The sequence below is a fragment of the Giraffa tippelskirchi genome, chromosome 2 (assembly GCF_054371585.1).
Source record: "Giraffa tippelskirchi isolate mGirTip1 chromosome 2, T2T-mGirTip1v1.2.pri, whole genome shotgun sequence".
NCBI classification, from domain to species: domain Eukaryota; kingdom Metazoa; phylum Chordata; class Mammalia; order Artiodactyla; family Giraffidae; genus Giraffa; species Giraffa tippelskirchi.
In genome coordinates, this window is record NC_137276.1 from 212,143,032 (window position 1) to 212,162,308 (window position 19,277).

General features: G+C 38.8%; 1 protein-coding gene across 14 annotated transcripts in view; it reads left to right on the forward strand.

Annotated features, from left to right (window-relative positions):
* Window positions 1-19,277, forward strand: part of CHODL (chondrolectin) — a 593,574-nt gene that overhangs the window by 452,597 nt on the left and 121,700 nt on the right. For 5 of the 14 annotated variants that reach the window (XM_081572705.1, XM_081572701.1, XM_081572706.1 and 2 more), the window contains one exon: window positions 10,699-10,816. The exons of the other annotated variants lie outside the window; for them this stretch is intronic. The gene's annotated coding sequence lies outside the window, so the exon portion shown is untranslated. The remainder of the gene's footprint in view (window positions 1-10,698; window positions 10,817-19,277) is intronic. 14 annotated transcript variants of the gene reach the window in all.

The following is a 19,277-nucleotide window of genomic DNA, read 5'->3' on the forward strand; positions in this document are numbered from 1 at the left end:
CATGCCTCTAACCCAATCCTCAGAATTGGCTCTGTATGAGTCAAAGTGATTGTGCACATTGAGAAAAGAATCCTGGTCATGTCAGGAAAAGTTAAAAAGATGGCAATGGAGTTTCATTAGTTCACTGGACCTGTATATCATTTGCTTACATCTCTGATCTCTTTTATATCAGAAGAAGCAGTTAACCTAAGCTTTTCTCTTATTATCCTCTTCTGTCAAATATTGTGAAGAAGAATGTTTTGGAATTCTCTTGTTTTATAGGCTCTATCAGAATTATTTGCAGCTCATTGGCTTTTTTTTTTTTTTTTCTTTTTTAAAGCATTTCTGACTCATGTCATTTTGATCAAACCTGAAATGTCTATCTCTTCCTCTCCAATTGCTTGTGTTTGGGGATCTTGGAAGAGGGAGAAAAGTGACTCACCGTTTTTCCCAGTCCTTTTCTGATCCTTTCAGCTTCCCCCTTCTTGACCTTATGTATTCTACTTGGCGAAGGGAAAGGAGCTTTATGTTCTGACCATTGGAAAACAATTTTAATATGTTTCAAATATGTTACTATCCTCTAGGGCAATCATTGCTAGACAGGTTTTAATGTTTATTTGAGTTCTTCTTACTCCTGTATTTGAGCTTTAAAATTCCCTGGGAGAATACACTTGGAGTAATGTTTTGGTTTGCTTACAAGGGTACAGAGAAGAGGTATAGCCTACACTGCAGACTCAACACGTTTTTCTCTGGGAAACTTGGTCATTTTGGAATTGGAGTCTTCCACATCCTTGACAGAGCACCCCTGCCCTCTCCAAGTGCAGGCTGTGCTACCTGTTTTCTAGTTTTTCTTTATTCCAATTTCATTCCCAATCCTCATTTCTCAATAGGTAAGAGCTGGTTAAATCTGCAGACTAAAAAGATTTTAAAGCAGTAAGTTTTCTTTCTTTCTGTAGGTAGTTTATAGACAATCCTTTCAATTTTGTCCTTAGCATAATTACAGTAGGTAGTCCTAGAACTTTTTTGTCTTTGTCCTATAAATTATTGATGACACTGTTGATTACCTGATCTGGGGAACTGGCTAACTTTTTCTTTGGAGGGCCAGGCAAGAAATAGTTTAGGTATCATATCCATAGGGCTTCCCAGGTGGCAGTAGTGGTAAAATCCACCTGCCAGTGTAGGAGATGCAAGAGTTTGATCCCTGGATCAGGAAGATTCCCTGGAGGAGGAAATGGCAATCCACTCCAGTATTCTTGCCTGGAACATCCCGTGAACAAAGGATCCAAGTGGGCTACAGTCCATTGGGTTGCAAAGAGTCAGACATGACCGAGCACACTCACACACCATACATATCCATATGGTCCTGTCATATCTACTTAATTGTGCTGTTTTTGTGTGAAAAGGAGCCATATATACAACACAAAAACACATGAGTTTGCTAATACCAGTCCTATCCAGTCTATTCTCCCTTCACGATAGATGAAGTCATTTCTCCCTGTCCCAAAACCAGTTTATTTTCAGTATTATATTGGTGAGCACATGCTCAGGGAAGTAGGCCTCAGATGATGAGGCATGATTGATTTAAACCAGCAGGGATCTTGTTTTGCCAATGATTGGTTTAGGGATAGGTCTAGATCCCATTTCTGAACATTGACACAAAGGGAAATCTTTTGGGGTCTTCTGGTTAAGTATCAGTTTGGCCAAAAAAGTTCATTCATCCCCCCCCCCCCCCCCCCCCGTAACATCTTATGGAAAAACCCAAAGGAACATTTTGGCCAGCCCAATATTTTGTGGGAGAAGGTCACACAAGAAAAGTAGTTTCCTGAAGCAACTCCATCATGAAGAGGTGACTCTATCACATCTGTTATCATGTGATGATGATTCTATTTTATTTTCAATTGAGGTATAGTTGATTTAAAATGTTGTGTTAGTTTCTGGTGCACAGCAAAGTGATTCAGTTTTATACGTGTGTGTATATGTATATATATATATAGTTTTTCATATTCTTTTCCATTATGGTTTATTACAGGATATTGAATATAGTTCCTTGTGCTGTGTAGTAGGATCTTGTTGTTTATTCATTCTATATATAATAGTTTGCAACATGATGATCATAATAGTGATGATTTGTGCTAATTTCAAGTATCTCATCAGAACATTCCCAAATCTGTGACACACATTGGCACTACTTTTTTTGGTAGAGATTTTAATATTTGAGAATGAATACGTTTGTTTCATAAGCAACCAAAACTTCCAACAAAGATAAACTTTATGTCTCTAGAATCATAGTTAAAAAACTCATGAGAAGCATAAGTACCTTAAAAAGCTAACTTTGTCAAAGATTATTGCACAATAAAATTGTGAAATAACACTTCTTTTCAGATTTCTTAGGGAATGTAGTACTGCTACTTAATATAATTTTTATATATGTAGGTAAATATTTTCTTCTAAGATTTAAGAGAAATAATAGAATAAAATTTAATTAAAAAGTTGGGAGATTTTTTGTGGGGAATTTATAGATTTTACAGAAGTTTATTGTACTTATGCACATGCATTCAAGTATTCTTTAATTGGAAAATGGGTACAGTTCATCTCATATTGAGTCATTTATGGGGTGTGAGGCTATATAAGCCAGCCTCAAAATATTCATATTTATGTGAATTTCCTTTCTCACCATTCCTTCCTTGTCCAGCAAGTATTACTTTATACTGTGTACACATTTCATTACATCTTAAAACTCCATACAATTAAGCAGTTTAGTTGCTGACATTGGGAAACTTTCTATTAATCCAGAAATAGGTTTGTTTTTCCACTTATGATTAACATTCAAATGGAAATGCATTTCAAATATACTCCAGTTTAAATCTTAGCTCAAAATCTTGGCGGTCAAAGGAAACAAGTTCAGTTGGAGCCCCTTTTCCCACCTGTTAATCATGGAATAAAGACACCAGTTTATTTTAAAAGCAGGCTCTTCTGCTTGGAGTGAGTAGTTTTGCCCTTAATAACTGGGCTTCCTGCTTTCTAATTACAGAATTTTTTTTTTTTTCCCTTAAACATTCTGTTTGCATTCATTTCCCTGTCCTGTTTAATTTCTTCCTGATTTGTTAAAGTAAAACATAGCCATGAGAGTCAGATTTTGGATTCAGCTTTAAAGACATTTGAAGGGAAAAACAAGAAAAGGAAAGTAGTGCTTTTTTTCAGATGAATTGTTCTCTCGTCTTTGTTTGTTATTCCATCTGGCAAAATTGACTGTCATGGTCATTCTCGGGAAGAGGAGTCTTTCAGTAAGTGGATGGCCCTCACATAGACTCCAAAGCCTGAACACTAATGGAGGACTGCCCTTGATAAGCACACACAGTTCCTCTTGTGGCACCAGTGTTCAAACCAATAGACATTACAGTGCTCAGAGACTTATCTATCAAACGTTTACGGGAAAGTTGATTTTTTTTAAGCAAAAGAGCCTTATGGATCTGTCTACATGAACAGGCTCCTTTTGCTTATGGACAACACCTAAGCTCTAGTCTTTTAACTGTCCTGAGCTGTTTTAATCCTACAGATTCTTCTAAATTGGCAAACTTATATTATGGAATTTACATCTTAGTGAGATTATCAATTCAGTTACACACAGTCAAAAATTTAAAGTTCCTGGAGCAGAATTGCAACTGTCCTGTAGAAGTTAATACCACTAAGTATCTAAAGTGGCTCTCCAACAAGTAAGTTATCCTTTGATAGGAAGGTGGCTCCCTAGGATGAGACAATATGGTATGTAATTGTGTGTGGGTGTGTCTATGTATGTGAACCTGTATGTGTAACTTATCAATATCAGAGCAAATATTTTGATGAAGTTTGATAAAATCAGTTGTAGAATTATCTGGAATACATGAATAATCCATTTGACAAGGTGACAATTGTATAATACCCGGACAACTCTATAATTTAGCAGCACTTTTGCCTTTGTAGGGTAATCACCCTGTATAACACTGTTTACAAAATGGTAGGCTTGGATTAAATGAGTAGATTTACATTAGTTTTATATTGCTGCATAATGAATTACCTCCATAAACTTCATGACTTAAAATATACCTATTTATTATCACTCAGTTCTGAGTTAGGGAGTCTGAGCACTGCTCAAGTTAAGTTTTCTCCTCAGGGTCTCATCAGACTGAAATCAACACGTAGGCCAGAGCTGGATTATCGTTTGGGGTTTGGAGTTCTTTTTCAAGCTCACTGCGATTATTGGGAGAATTCTGTGCCTTGCAGTCGTGAAATCCCTATTTAATTGTTGGCCACAGATTAGTGGTTGTTGTCAGTTCACGAAGCCCTCCCTCAGGTCCTAGCCATGGAGCCCTTTCAAAACATGACAGCTTCTTTCGTCGAAACTCACAGGAAAACCCCACTCCAGTCTTCTATGATGGATCTTACAGGCCTCAACAGAATCAGCAGAACAACTTTACTATAATGCTCACAGGTCCCACCTGCATCCAAGAGGAGAGAATATGTACACGGCAGGGCAGAGATCTTGGGGACAGTCTTAGAATTCTGCCTAACACATAAACATATTCATTTTCAAGTTGCTACAATAATTATGAGACTCCTCTTCTGATAAGAAATTAAGAGGGTAAATAGCCACTGCCATCAGCAAGAATGATAAGCCCCAATTTGGATCTATATCATGGTCTTAAACATTCCTTGGAGATTTCTACATTTATCTTGTTAAGTGTTCCCTTGAGTGTAGCAGCCTACACAGAACTGATTAATTATTATCCTAGTAAATACTCTCTGTATAGGTTTTCTATCACTGCTGTAACAAATTACCACCAATTAGCAGCTTAAAAAAGCCCCACCCACTTATTATCTAATAGTTCAGTATACTGGAAGTCCAGGCACACTTGGCTCAGCTGGTTCTTTACTTTGGCTTTCAAAAGGCCGAAATCAAGGTGTCAACAGGGTGACTTCCTTTCTGGAGGTTCTGGGGGTAAGTTTCTCCCAAACTTATTTAGAGTTTGGCAGAATTCTGTTCCACATGACTGCAAAAGTGAGGCTGTCATTTCCTTGTTGGCTGCTGACTGGGGTCGGTTCTCAGCTTCTATGAGCTGCCAAATTCTTTGGCTCATGGCTACCTTCCTCCATCTTCAACCCACAGTAGCAGGTTGAGCCATTCTCACACTTCAGACTTCTTTGACCTCCCTTTTGCTTCAATATCTCTTTTCTCTCCCTCTTCTGCTATATATCTCTGACTCTTCTGCTCTCTTTGAAGGGCTCGTGCATCTTTATTGGATCCAACTGGGTAAATCCATGCTCATCTCTCTGTTTTAAACTGAGCTGATTAGTAACCTTAATTCCCTCTACAAAGTTCATTCCTACTAATGGTTAGGTTAGTATTAGAATGAATAACCAGGAGACAGGGAACTTGGGGAGATCTCTTTAGAATTCTACCTACCACATACTTCATATCTAAAATTAACTAATATGTGTTTATAGTATGCCTTCTATGTTTAGTACTTTGTATTAAATATGGGGGCCCACACAAATGAAAATGATGTATTCACTGCTCTCTAATTGCTTGAAGCTGGTGGGAGAAAAAGTCAAGTCTGTATAAGAGATGTTGTGATGGAGATATGCAGAGATTATATTTGGGAAAGATGTAATAAGCAGACTTAAATGATAATGGTGGGCAGGCACACAGACATCACCATATATGGCATAGCTGTGATCTGAATGTGAATTAATACTGGGGAATGAGGGAATTGAGAGAATCCGGCAAACTTGTCCTGTGAATTTTCCTGTAACAGAGAATTAGACTGACATATTTATTCATCCTGTTGACAGTAGAGGGGACTATTTATAATACCCCTGTTCCCTACCAGAATTTGGAATCAAATAAGAGAATAAAGTCAGATTGGAAGGAATAAAATATCACTGATACAAGAGTCAGGCTAATAAGTCAGACTTATCCACTCACAGTTCCCGAAGTTTGCCAAGTCTCCAGTCTTCCCTTAGGAGAACTTGCCTTTGTAAATACAATAGCAGGAGAGACTCAGAATTTATGCACCTTATGGGTACATTGACTACCCCTGATCCCAGCCCCAACAAAGTTTCTTCCATATTCCCCCCTGGAGAGGAGGGAATGATAGGATGGGACAAGAGACTGGGCGTGTTATTCTAAGTTAAACTTCCTACACCGTGAAACGTGAGTCAGAAGAGAAAGCATTCTTTCCCACAGATGCTGCAAACTTTTGCCTTCAACTAGAGTAATACTGGGCTTCCCTGGTGACTCAGGCAGTAAAGAATCTACTTGCAATGAAAGAGACCCAAGTTAGATCCCTGGGTGGGGAAGATCGCCTAGAGAAGGAAATGGCTACCCACACCAGTATTCTTACCTGGGAAACCCCATGGGCAGGGGAGACTGGTGGGTTGCAGTTCATGCGGTGGCAAAGAGTCAGACACAACTGAGCAACTAACACTTCACTTCACTCAGAGGTAATACTATCCACTCTTCAGATCTCCTTTAGAAATACTTTGTTTAAATATGATAAAATACAAGGGAAGCTCTTTGAGGTTTCAGAGAAAACTTGTGGCAAACTATAAGACCACTGAGGTTAGCTAAATCACGGGACACTTCAGTCAGGAAGTTAGTAAGTAGTTTTCTGCAGTCAGCTTTCACTCAGGTTATCAGCACTGGGAAGGCAGTCATGGAAAAGATGATCTTGATTAGAATTGTTCTTTCAGATGGAGCTTTAAGCTTCAGTATTTCAGTCTTAGAGGCAGCTACTAATTCAATTGTAGTCCTTTTGAGCCCAGCTTAAATTGCTACGCAATGCCAGACTCAAGCCATGTATACTAAATAGCTTTAGAGATTTGGGGTCATCAGTCCACTAAAAGGAAATACTGGAACTGAGTACTTTAAAGGCATTATGAACATGGAATACTTTTACAGCCAGGTTAGAGGCCAAGTGTTACTACTGTTGAACTGTCAGTAGTGTTAGATTCTCAGAGAATAACGGGGAGGTTCTCTGTTGAAATGTGGCCCTAACATATTTCTTGTGACCTTGGACTCTTGGAGGGAACCGCGGTGATTCACTCTATCTAGAAGATCTGATGAAAACTTTGTCCAAGTAAAAAGACACTCTAAAAGGCAACTTATTTTCAATTAACTCATCTAAGAGAGAAAAAAAAAAACATAACTGCAATTAAAAATTAGCATTGGCCTACAGACTGAGGGTTTAACATTTTTATTACTCATTAAAATAATTTTAATAAAATAAAAATTGGCAGTTATATGACTGGTAAAGTCTACATTCTGGGTCAATATAGTATCAGTAAAATTTAATACTACTCTTGGGTTTGTTGTGTGTTGCTCTTGATAAATTTAATATGAACATCATAATAAAATATGTTTGCTTGTGGTTAGCCCATTTGTTCCAGTGACTATTGCTTTGAAACAAACCAGCAAAAACACTGTGGTGTAAAACAAGCTTTCATGTGATCATGGCTTCTGTGGGTCAGAAATTTCTAGAAGGCACAATGGGGATGACACATCTCAGCTGGGAGAGGGGTTTCACTTGATGCCTAGGGCCTAGTATCACACGAAAACTTGTTCACTCACACATTGCCCCTGGGCTGGCAGAACCCAAAATCTAGGTCAGCCAACAGGTGTGTCTATCCTTGACCTCTTTGAGTGTCTGATTTCCTCACAACCAGAGCAGTTTACATGCAAGTTCAAGGTTCCAAGAGCAACTGTTTTAGTGAACAGGGCGGAAGCCACCTTAGAAACCATATAGTGCCACTCCCATTACTGCCGCCACATCCGTCTGTTGGTTACAAGTTAGTCACACACCTGTGCACATTCAAGGGGAGTTGACATAGGCGCCATCTCTCAGTTGGAGGAGCACCAAGGTCATATTGTAAAAGCAAGGGTATGTGAGCTGGAAGATAGTTGCAGTTATTTTTGAAAGTGCAATCTGTCACAGTGTTTATGGTCTGCATATTAATTATCCAGTTGAGAGGATCTTTCTCACTGCAGTCTGTCTTGCTTACCTGCCATTATGCATTGGGGAACTGTTGAGAAAAAAAAATCTTTCTTTGTGGTCAAAAAAAACAATGAAATTACATAGACTAATAATAATGATGACAATAACAAATGTTAAATTGAACAATGCAATGATACATTTATTATGCAGTTCACTAGTAACATTGTAGATATATTCTATTAAAATTCCATTTATACATATATGTATGAAGACTTTATTTCTGTTTTTTCAGGCAGGTTGTCAGACAAACAGCAGATGGCCTGCCCATAATGCATTTGGGCAGATGTTCTCGTTTGGGTCATAACATGTGAATAAAAAGTGTCATATTCCAAACTATCTCATCATCTGCAGTAATTACTGGATAAAGTCCAATGTATATACAGGTCTTTTATAGCTGTGTATTATATTGGCTAGACCTAGTACTGGAGAATTGGTTTATAGTAACACTGTTTTGCTAAGTTTCAGAATGTCTTATTTTACTCTGCCCAATTTGATATTTACCAAATAGTCATAGTATATATACTATTTTGTATATCGAATTTAGACATAAAGTTAATAAAATTATTTTATTAACTCTAACTTCCTGGTTTTATCATTTTTAAAGATCATATGGCCAAAACAAGTGCATATAATTATTGTATCTTGTAGTGGATTGGAAAACTAAAAATAAATCTATTCCAGAAAAGAGGTACGTAAAAAAAGAAAAGCCAACAATAAATTGGACAATTAGTAGAAACATTAAAGTGGTTTTATAGTGTGTTTCCTGGAGGAGGGCATGGCAACCCACTTCAGTATTCTCACCTGGAGCATCCACATGGACAGAGGAGCCTGGCGGGCTGTGATCCATGGAGTCGCAAAGAGCTGGACACGACTGAGTGACTAAGCACCGCACAGCAGATAGCGTGTTTTATTTGAGGATTTATTTCAGTCATGTAAGACTCCAAGTGTTTTGTTTTCTTTTGAAAATTCAGATGTTCCTCATTAGTGGAACTTCTAGAGATACTAGAACTAAGCTGTTTGAGTGGTGGGAGTGAAAAATGGAAGACAAGTACTTCATTTCATGAAAGAGGAAATCATTCAGAGTCTGACGTACAATAGATTTTGTGGGGGACATTTTCTTTCTTTCAGTCTTGAATACCGTTCAATCACTCATACTTTCTTTATCTAACCTCTACAGTTTCATGAAGATGGCCCCTTTTAGCATCTGCCTGAAACTTTAAAAGGGGCAACAGAAGGAACTGCTTATAAAAAATTCCTTATTAGTGTTGCTTCGTTCAATCTAAGACAGGAGTACAGATTATTCAAAAGACTTAATTAGAAGACAGGCTCTCTTGTGTTACTTTGCACCTGCATCTTCCATTTACATTTTCTATTCCCTTCACCTACATGCTCAGGCAATATTGCTGAGAAAATGACATTTTAAGAAAAGCAAGCATCAGAATACATACCTACTTTTCAATTTTATTAGTGTGCTATGCATCTAGGCACATGAAATGTATCATATATCACAAGCAGGTTCATTTTTTACAAACATTTTGGCAGTGTGTTCTGGCTTTTGTTTTCAGTGCTGTTTCTGAAATGTCACTCCATTAACTGGAAAGTTTATATATTATAGTTCAGAGCAGTGGTTCTCAAGTGCAGGCAGTTTTGACCCCCAGGGACATTTGGCAATGACTGCAGGTAGTTTTGTTTGTCTCAACTGGGGGTGAGGGCAGGGGATGTGGTGAGAGTATTACTGGCATCTAGTGAGTAGAAGTAAGGGAGGCTGCTACTCATATATGCCAGTTAATTCCCTGTCAAACATTTGCATTTAAACATGCTCTGAAAGTATCATTGTTCTACACCACAGTTTCTCACCCATGGCACTATTGGTGTTTTATGCTGGATAATCCTTTGTTGGTGTTGGGGGTGGTGCTGTCCTCTCCTATACAGGACTGGCATTTAAGGTTGGAAATGGTGATGATTTATTACAGGAACTAGTTTGTTCCCCTCCACCACATTTTAAGTTTCTCCATGCACTGATATTTTATTTTCAAAAAAAGCCTCATCAGATATTGAAAACCCTTAGTTTTGCAGGATAACTTCAAATATTATTGGAGGAATTTTGGCATGGGGGCTTCCCTGGTGGCTCAGTGGTAAAGAATCTGCCTGCAATGCAGGAGACCTGGGTTCGATCCCAGGGTTGGGAAGATCCTCTGGAGAAGGAAAAGGCAACCCACTCCAGTATTCATGCCTGGAAAAATCTCATGGACAGAGGAGCCTGACAGGCTACAGTCCATGGCACCAAGAATTGGACACAACTTGGTGACTAAACAACAGCAACCAAACTTTTCCATATCAATGACTTGATTGTTATCCCTGACTTGATTATTAACACTGACTTGATTGTTTAAATAAAGGACTTACACAGTGTTGTATATCATTTATGTTGCAATAAAACTGGAAAAAATAAAAACATTAAAACATTTAAAAATAAGATAATTTTTGAGAGCTTTCTTTATTTGGGCATTCTGTTCAATATTTTGATAGACATATGGACCCCATGAAGTCCATGTCATACTTCTTGAAACCTGCGAATCTGTTGCTTTCAATGTTAAATGAGGCTTTGCTCATGTGACTGAGATTATTCAGGTAGGCCCAATCTAATCACACAAGTCTTTAAAAAAAGGAGCATCTTCACCCACTGCAGGCAGAAGACTAGAGACACGGTGAAGTGAGGAGGACTTGTCTTGCCATCGCTGCCTCTGAAGCTGGAAGTAGGACATCATGAGCAAGGGAACGTGGACAGCTCCTAGAAGCCAGGCAAGGTAAAGCATTCTTCCCTAGATCTCCAGGAAGGAGAACATACCTGCCGATACCCTACTTTTAACCCGGGAGACCCTCTTCAGACTTTGTACCTTCACACCTGTAAGATTAAAAAATCTTGGCCTTTGTTTAGGCAGTTAACTTGTGGTAATCTGTTATGGTAACAATAGGGAATTAATACAGCTATTTTGTTTATCTCATTTAATCATTTCAGCAACCCTAGGAGAAAGGAGTTTGTCTTTTCTGTAGTTCACGGGTGGGGAAATGAACATCTGGAGAGGTCCACACATGGCCACCTGCTAGTAGGTTGGAGGACAAGGTCTCGTACTGACCTCAACATTATTTTCTAGGTGAGAGTTGGTTGCTCCTTTTCAAAAGTATAAAACACATCCCATCTTTGGTCCATATTCTTTTTATAATGTGTGAACCCTATGATTAACTGGAACTGAGAATTATTTTCTGGAATTTGCAGAGTTCAATGCCAGCTGGCCAAAGGGAGGGCATATTTTCATCAATTTATATCAGTTAAGTTTCATTTTAATATTTGAAGAAACAATACTTAGCTCTCTGACTTCTGGTTAAGATGGTCTCCAAAGCTTCAGGGCTTCTCCCAAAGCCTTCCATTTTGCAGCTGTTGCTTGTTTCTCCACTGGCTCTCTCCTTCCATTGGCTCTAGCCAGTGAAACTTCTAGTTCCTCCCGTGAGTTGAGCTCTCTCCTACCTATTTTTGCTTTTACATATTCCCCTCTTCTTTGACAAGCTGTTTGCTCTGACTGGAGCATGTTTTGCACTCCTTCATCTTACACTGGTACTCATTCTTCCAGTCCCAGCTTCCGGTCATTTGATTCCTCCAGGAATCATATCCGTTGCAGCTCCCAAACCCCCAAGACTGAGTATGCTTCCCCTGCATTTGACCTGAACCCTTCCTCTCCCTCAGAAATTATTGACTGTGTTCACTGGTAAATATTTCTTGAAAAAAGCATATTTATTAAGACATAGTTCACAACTGGAAAGAGCACAAATCCTAAAGATTGCACTTTAATGAAATGACAATCATGTGTCACCAGAGGAAGATATTGTCAGCTCCCCAGAAGCGCACCACCACCATCTTCCTCATCCTCTTTGAGTCACTAGTATCCTCTCTGCAACCTGGCTCTCCCGACTTCCAGTGCCATGGATTGGATCTGCCTGTTGTATTAGTTTGCTGGGGCTACCATAACAAAGTACCACAGACTGGGTGGTTTAAACAATGGAAACATATTTTCTCATAGTTCAGGAGGCTAGAAGTTCAAGATCAAGTTGCGATGTGGGTTCCTTGTGAAGGTGGTGAGGGAGAATGTGCCCATGCTTCTCCCCTGGCTTCTGGTTGTTTGCCAGCAATCTTTGGCTTGTAGACGCATCACCCCAATCTCTGGCATCCCCCACCGTGTATGTCTCTGTGTCTAAATTTCCCCTTTTATAAGGGTTTGGCCATATGTGTGCTCAGTCGTGTCTGACTCTTTGTGACCCCATTGACTGGAGTCCACCAGACTTCTTTGTCCATGGGATTCTCCAGGCAAGCATACTGGAGTGGGTTACCATTTCCTATTCCAGGGGCCTTCCTAACACAGGAATCAAACTTACATGTCTTGTGTCTCTTGCATTGGCAGGTGGATTCTTTACCCCCGCGCCATCTAGGAATCCCTTTATAGGACACTAGTCCTGTTGGATTAGGGGCCTAGGCTACTCCAACATGACTTCATTTTAATTACATCTGCTATGACTCTATTGACAAAGTCACATTATGAGGTACTGGGGGTTTGGACTTCAACATTATGAAGGGAAGTCAGGGGCACAATTCAACCCAGAACATCTGATTTTGAACTTTTATAAAATTGCATACTATATGTTTCATATTTTCATATCTTTAACTCAATATTATGTTCATGTGATTTATTGTCATGTGTATCAGTGATTCATTTTCATTGCTATTTCACTGACTGCCTATACCACATACATTGATCCATTCTACTGTTGAAGGATACTGGAGGGTTTATGATTTGGGGCCATTAAAAATAGTATATACACTACTACACATAAAATAGATAGCTAGTGGAAACCTGCTTTATAGCACAGGGAGTTGAGCTTGGTGCCCTGTGGAGACCAAGATGGGTGGGATGAGAGACGGAGGCAAAAGAGGGATATATATACGTGTGTATGTGTGTGTATAGCTGATTAACTTTGTACAGCATAAAATGACACAACATTGTAAAGCAGCCATTGGAGCTTACTCAATGGCTCAGAGGGTTAAGAATCTGCCTGCAATGCAGGAGACACTGGTTCTATCCCTGGGTCAGGAAGATTGCCTGGAGGAGGAAATGGCAACCCACTCCAGTATTCTTGCCTGGAGAATTCTATGGACAGAGGAGACTGGTGGGCTGCAGTCCATGGAGTTGCAAAGCAGTGATACTCCAGTAAAAAAATAAGGCTGCAATAAAAATTTTTGTATATGACTTTTGGTACACATAAGTAAATACTGAATAGGTGAATTATTATGAGGCAACTAAAGTATTTTTTCTTTCATAGATTTACTAAATGAACAAATGTCAAAGTTTGGGAAGGACAAATCATGTGTTTGTCCAGACATATTTGTTGGAATACTACCCCTCCCTGCAGGATCTTATAAAAGGTGTCACTTTTTAAGGGTTCGATGGCTTGGCAATAATAGATTGAACAAAGTAAGATATTTTATTCTTCTTAGTTATACTGCAGGATTTTTTCAGAACTTTATAATGCTAATGTGAATTGTGTCTCTCCTGGAGAGTGAACATGAAAGGGCATATTTCTCAAATTTGCTTGACAGGGAAACATTTTGTTTTGTTTTGTTCTAAGCAGGATATAGCTAGGAACCCAAATTCCATTAGGCTGTATATTTCCTTACTAAATAGGTAGTGGGTTTTCTTTTAAATCCAAATGGGATATATTACGAGCTCTTTCAGTAAATTACTTAAACCTAAGAGTCTCAGGGGGATAAAAATATGATTTGGAATCTAGTTCATTGCCTAACTTAGAGCCTCATGCTGAGTGTTTCGCTTCCTTTTTAGAGGGAGGATAGCTTAAATTTCTTGAAATATCATTTATACTTCAATGATAAACCATTTTTATAGGGGCTTCTCTGTATTCACAGGTTTTCTCTGATAAAAGAGCGCTGTCTCTAAAAGAGAAGGCTCAAAACTTGGCAAGAATGGTGATCAATCAGCCAGGGCAAGGCACATGCAATTATTTTACTGATCGGCATGTGATTAATGCTTAAAAAGGAGGAGTAACCCCATTTTAATTCCCCTTTCAACTTTAGTCTTAGCAGCACAATGGAATAAATGCTTGCAGAAGGACTTGTTCCTATTGTATATCTTTAAAGAATTAAATTTTAATTACCAGATGCATTAAACCTGTATATTAATTAAGTGGTTCTGGGTTGCAGTGGCTTAGGCATCAGCACTTTGCCTGCCATCTCATTTTGCTGACTGCAGTCTGAAGGGAAGCTTGTCCCAGGCAAGAGGCAACAGGACCAGGGCTGCCAAACAGCACGGGGGCCAAACAAAAGGGCTTGTACCCCAATTAAGTTAAAAGTCTCTGAGCTGCTCCTGCATTCCAGATGGCAAGTAAATTAAAATCTACAGGAGAGATTTAATTAAGATACTCTGATTGCAAGCATGAAGCCAGGAATTCAATCTGAAGCAAACACACACACACACACACACACACACACACAATGCTGTGGCACTTAAATATGACTGCAGTAGAAGTCGGATCTAGACCACAGTCAAAAGTCAGGAAGCTGATAGCCAGTAATACTCTTCATTCTGTGCTTTTGCTCTCTAGACAACTCGAAAAGTCTGGCTCTTTTGGCTGCTGTGGTCACTTTAGTTTTGTGTCCTTGGTGGTTAGAAGCAAAGGCTTTGGAATTAGATGATCTGGTTTCAGATTTGTTGTGCTTGTGCTCAGTCGCGTCCAACTCTTTGTGACCCCATGGACTACAGCCTTCCAGTCTCCTCCGTCCATGGGATTTCCCAGGCAAGGATACTGGAGTGGGTTGCCATTTCCTTCTCCAGGGGATCTTCCTACCCAGGGATGGAACCTGCATCTCCTGCATTGCAGGAGAATACTGCTGAGCCACCAGGTGTGCATGTGTATGTGTGTGTGTGTGTGTGTGTGTGTGTGTGCACGCGCACTTGCATGCTAACTCGCTTCAGTTGTGTCCAGTTCTTTGTGACCCTGTGGACTGTAGCCTGCCAGGCTCCTCTGTCCATGAGATTCTCCAGGCAAGAATATTGGATTGGGTTGCCATGCCCTCCTCCAGGGGATCTTCCCAACCCAGGGATTGAACCTCTCTTATATCTCTGCATTGGCAGGCATGTTCTTTATCATGCCACCAGGAATGCACCTATTACCTCTTGACACATAAAATTAACAACCACAAAGCCCACTTGAGGTACTTTGTATTTTTTTGGTTGACTCATTTAGATGTTTTGTTATAATGTAATTCACCATTTCACATGTAACTTTGCCTCCTTTCAATCTTTAAAAATTTTAAATTTTTGTTTATTCTGGTATCTATTGCTGCTTTTAAAAAATTTTAAAAAGCAATACTTACTTTGCTCACGAATCTGAAGTTTGGGCAGTAGGGGTTGGCAGGGAAGCCTGGAAAGTAGGGCTCTTTTCAACATGATGGCTGGCTTCCAAGAAATGGCCCAAGAGGGAGAGAACTTGGTGAAAGCCAAGAACCTAACCTCAGAATTCATACAGTGTCACTTCTGTGATATTCATCAGAAGAGTCACAAATCTACCAAGTTTTCAAGGACAGGAAAAATCACCTTGTGATGAAGGAATGATAAAATCCTGGAAGGGTATGTGGGATTAAAATGACTATAGTGACCATTTTTTCAGATAATACTACTACCACACTATCTCAAGAGGAATATTAAGTTGGGAGTCAAGTTGGAAATTTTTGTTAACTTGAATGAAAAATGTGTATTGGTTTTGTTTTGTATTACAAATTATCACAGACTTAGGGCTTGAAGCAACAAAAAGTCGTTTTACAGTTTCTGTGGATCAGAAACACGGACACAGCTTAGCTGGATTGTCCGCTTAGAGTTTTACAATACTGTGAAGAAGTTATTAGTTATTAGCTACATCATTTCTGGAACTTGAAGTCCTCTTTAGCTCACATGATTGTTGGTAGAAATCAGTTTTTGGTGGTACAGGATGGAGGACTCCTGTTTCCCTCTTTCTGGTTGTTAGCTGGTGGCAGCTTCCAGCTGCTAAGGGCAGCCCACAGTTTCTGCTTGGATCCCCTCACTCACCATCTAGCCTCTCACACTTCAGATGTATTCTTTTTCAGGAAAGTGCTGTTAAAGGACTCACATGATCAGGACAAGCCCACTTGAATAATCTTTCTGTGAGCTCAGAATCAACTGATGGGTAACCTGAATTATTTGGGAAAAATCCCTTTGGTATATAATAAAAAAATTGGGGAATGACATCCCATGATGTTATATATACAGGTTCTGCCCACATTCAGTGAAAGAGAATTATGTGAGATATGTACATTAAGGAAGCAGAAATCTTAACCATCTTAGAATTCTGCCTACCATACAATGTTTATAATGCTTCATTAAATATGATGCTAACTCTGAGGTTTGTAGCTCTGTATACTATAAGGGTAGCCTAGGTCTGTCTCCTAAGAGGTCTTTTCCTCCAAATTAGTAGTATGCTAAGTTGTATTGACAGACACTCAAATATTTTATCCTGATATTCACCAAATGACCTCACTTGGTGTTACTGAATTCTATAATTTCATTTAGGAATTTGTATCATTATTTATTGATAAGATTGTGTAGATCTCTTTCATTGTGCTAGTCCTGTTGGAATTAATTCTGTGCTGGTACTATAAAGAATTTCCCATCTTATGTTTTGAGTGGTTTAAATAGCAATGGAGTTTCCTGATCCATGAAAGTTTGCTAAAGTGTGCCTATGAAAAGATTTAGGCATTGGAATTTTGGATTTTTTTTGTTCGGGGGTGGTGCTGGGGAGGGGAGGGGGAAGGTGGAAGGAGTAGATTGTTCCTTTTCAAAATGTTTTAGTTTTTTATTTTTCCCTCAGTTTCCTCTCTAGTAAAACAACTTGTTTTTGTCATTCCAGAGTCAGTTTGGTAATTCATTTTTATCAGCTTTTCAAATGTAGTTGTATACAGGTAAGACCAGATCAATATTAGAATTCTTATAGTTGTTTTTTTTTTTAATAAACAGCTATGTTACCATTCTCATTTCTGCTTTCATGTTTTGTGTTTCTTTTTTTGAGAGGAAATAAGATTTTTTGTGAGGTGTTTTGATTACAACTTTTAAAGTATTTTATATACTTCTGTGTGTCTGACTCTTAGCAATCCCATGGACTGTAGCCCACCAGGCTTCTCTGTCCACAGAATTCTCCAGGCAAGAATACTGGAATGGGTTGCCATTCCCTTCTCAGGGGGGTCTTCCTGACCCAGGGTTGAACCTGGGTCTCTAACACTACAGGCAGATTCTTTACCATCTAAGCCACCCGGGAAGCCCCCTTATATGCTTCTACCACTTTAAAACTTTTTTGTCTGTCTGTTTTTTCTTTTGATACTTATTATTTGAATTAACCTTAAAACAAGTCTGTAAGTAGATTATTACTAACATTTTTTCCAGTAAGAACTGAGGCTTAAAGGATCCTAAACCACTAATCTGAGGTCTTGGTTAGTGCATGGCAACACTTGATTTCAATTCAAGCATTTATTCTCCAGATCTGGAGGTGTCAACACTAGTAATTGTCTTTTTATTTTAGCCATTCTGGTGTGGCAAAATAGTATCTCATTACAATTGTGATTTGCATTTCCCTAAAAGCAGAGACATTACTTTGCCAACAAAGGTCTGTCTAGTCAAGGCTATGGTTTTTCCGGTGATCATGTATGAATGTGAGAGTTGGACGGTGAAGAAAGCTGGGAGCTGAAGAATTGATGCTGTTGAACTGTGGTATTGGAGAAGACTCTTGAGAGTCCCTTGGACTACAAGGAGATCCAACCAGTCCATCCTAAAGGAGATCAGTCCTGGGTGTTCATTGGAAGGACTGATGTTGAAGCTGAAACTCCAATACTTTGGCCACCTCATGTGAGGAGTTGACTCGTTGGAAAAGACCCTAATGCTGGAAAAGATTGGGGGCAGGAGGAGAAGGGGACGACAGAGGATGAGATGGTTGGATGGCATCACCGACTCAATGGACATGGGTTTGGGTAGACTCAGGGAGTTGATGATGGACGGGGAGGCCTGGCGTGCTGAGGTTCATGGGGTCACAAAGAGTCGGACACGACTGAGCGACTGAACTGAACTGAATGACCTATGGTAAAGCTCTTTTCATCTTATTGGCCATTTGTGTGCTGTCTTTGATGAAACGTCTATATAAATCATTTGTCCATTTCAAAATTTGGTTGTTTGTCTTTTTACTGTGAGTTCTTTATATATTCTGAATACTGATTCCTTATAAGATATATGAATTGCAAATATTTCCTAATTTGATGGGTTTTCTTTTCACTTTATTGATGATGCCATTGAATCTTTGTACTTTTTAATATTTAAGTCCAGTTTACCTGTGTGAATGCTTTTGTGTCATGTTTAAGAAACATTAATCCAAGATCACAAAGACACATATTTTTAAGAGTTCTATAGTTCGGGTCTTACATTTAGCTCTACGGTCTGTTTTGCTAACTTTTTATATGATGTAAGTTTGGGAAACTCTGTATATCCAGTTGCCCAAGCACCATTTTGAAAAGACTATCTCCCCATTGTGTTAAGAAGATATTATTTTGATTTGCATTCTTAGAATAAATCTCACTTGATCATTTTTTTAAATTTTATATATTGCTGGATTCAGTTTTCTAGTATTTTGAGAATTTGTGTCTATATCTATAAGGGATATGAGTAGTTTTCTTAAAGATGTCTTTGACTAGTATTGGAATTCTAGAAAGACTGGTCTCATGAAGTAAGTTGGGAAGAGTTCTGTCTCAACATTTTTTAAAGAGTTGGTGAGCAATTGTTACTAATTTCAGTGTTTAACAGGATTTATCAGTGAGGCCATCAACGCCTGTCTTTGTGAGAATTTTTTGATTACTAATTTAGTGTCTTATAATAGGTTAATTCAGACAGTTTTAATACTTTGTTTTTCTAAATATTTGTCAATTTTATCAAGTTATTTAATTTGCTGACAAGATTGAGCATAATATTCCCTTAATCTTTATTTCTGTAAGGTAGACAGTAATGTCTTCTGTATTCATTCCTGTTTTAGTGATCTCACTTTCTTGTTTAGCTAAAATTTTTTGCCATTTTTCTTGATTTTTCTTTCCTATTGATTATATGTATCTATTCTTATATCAGAACCACATTGTCTTGGTTACTTAGGTTCATAGCT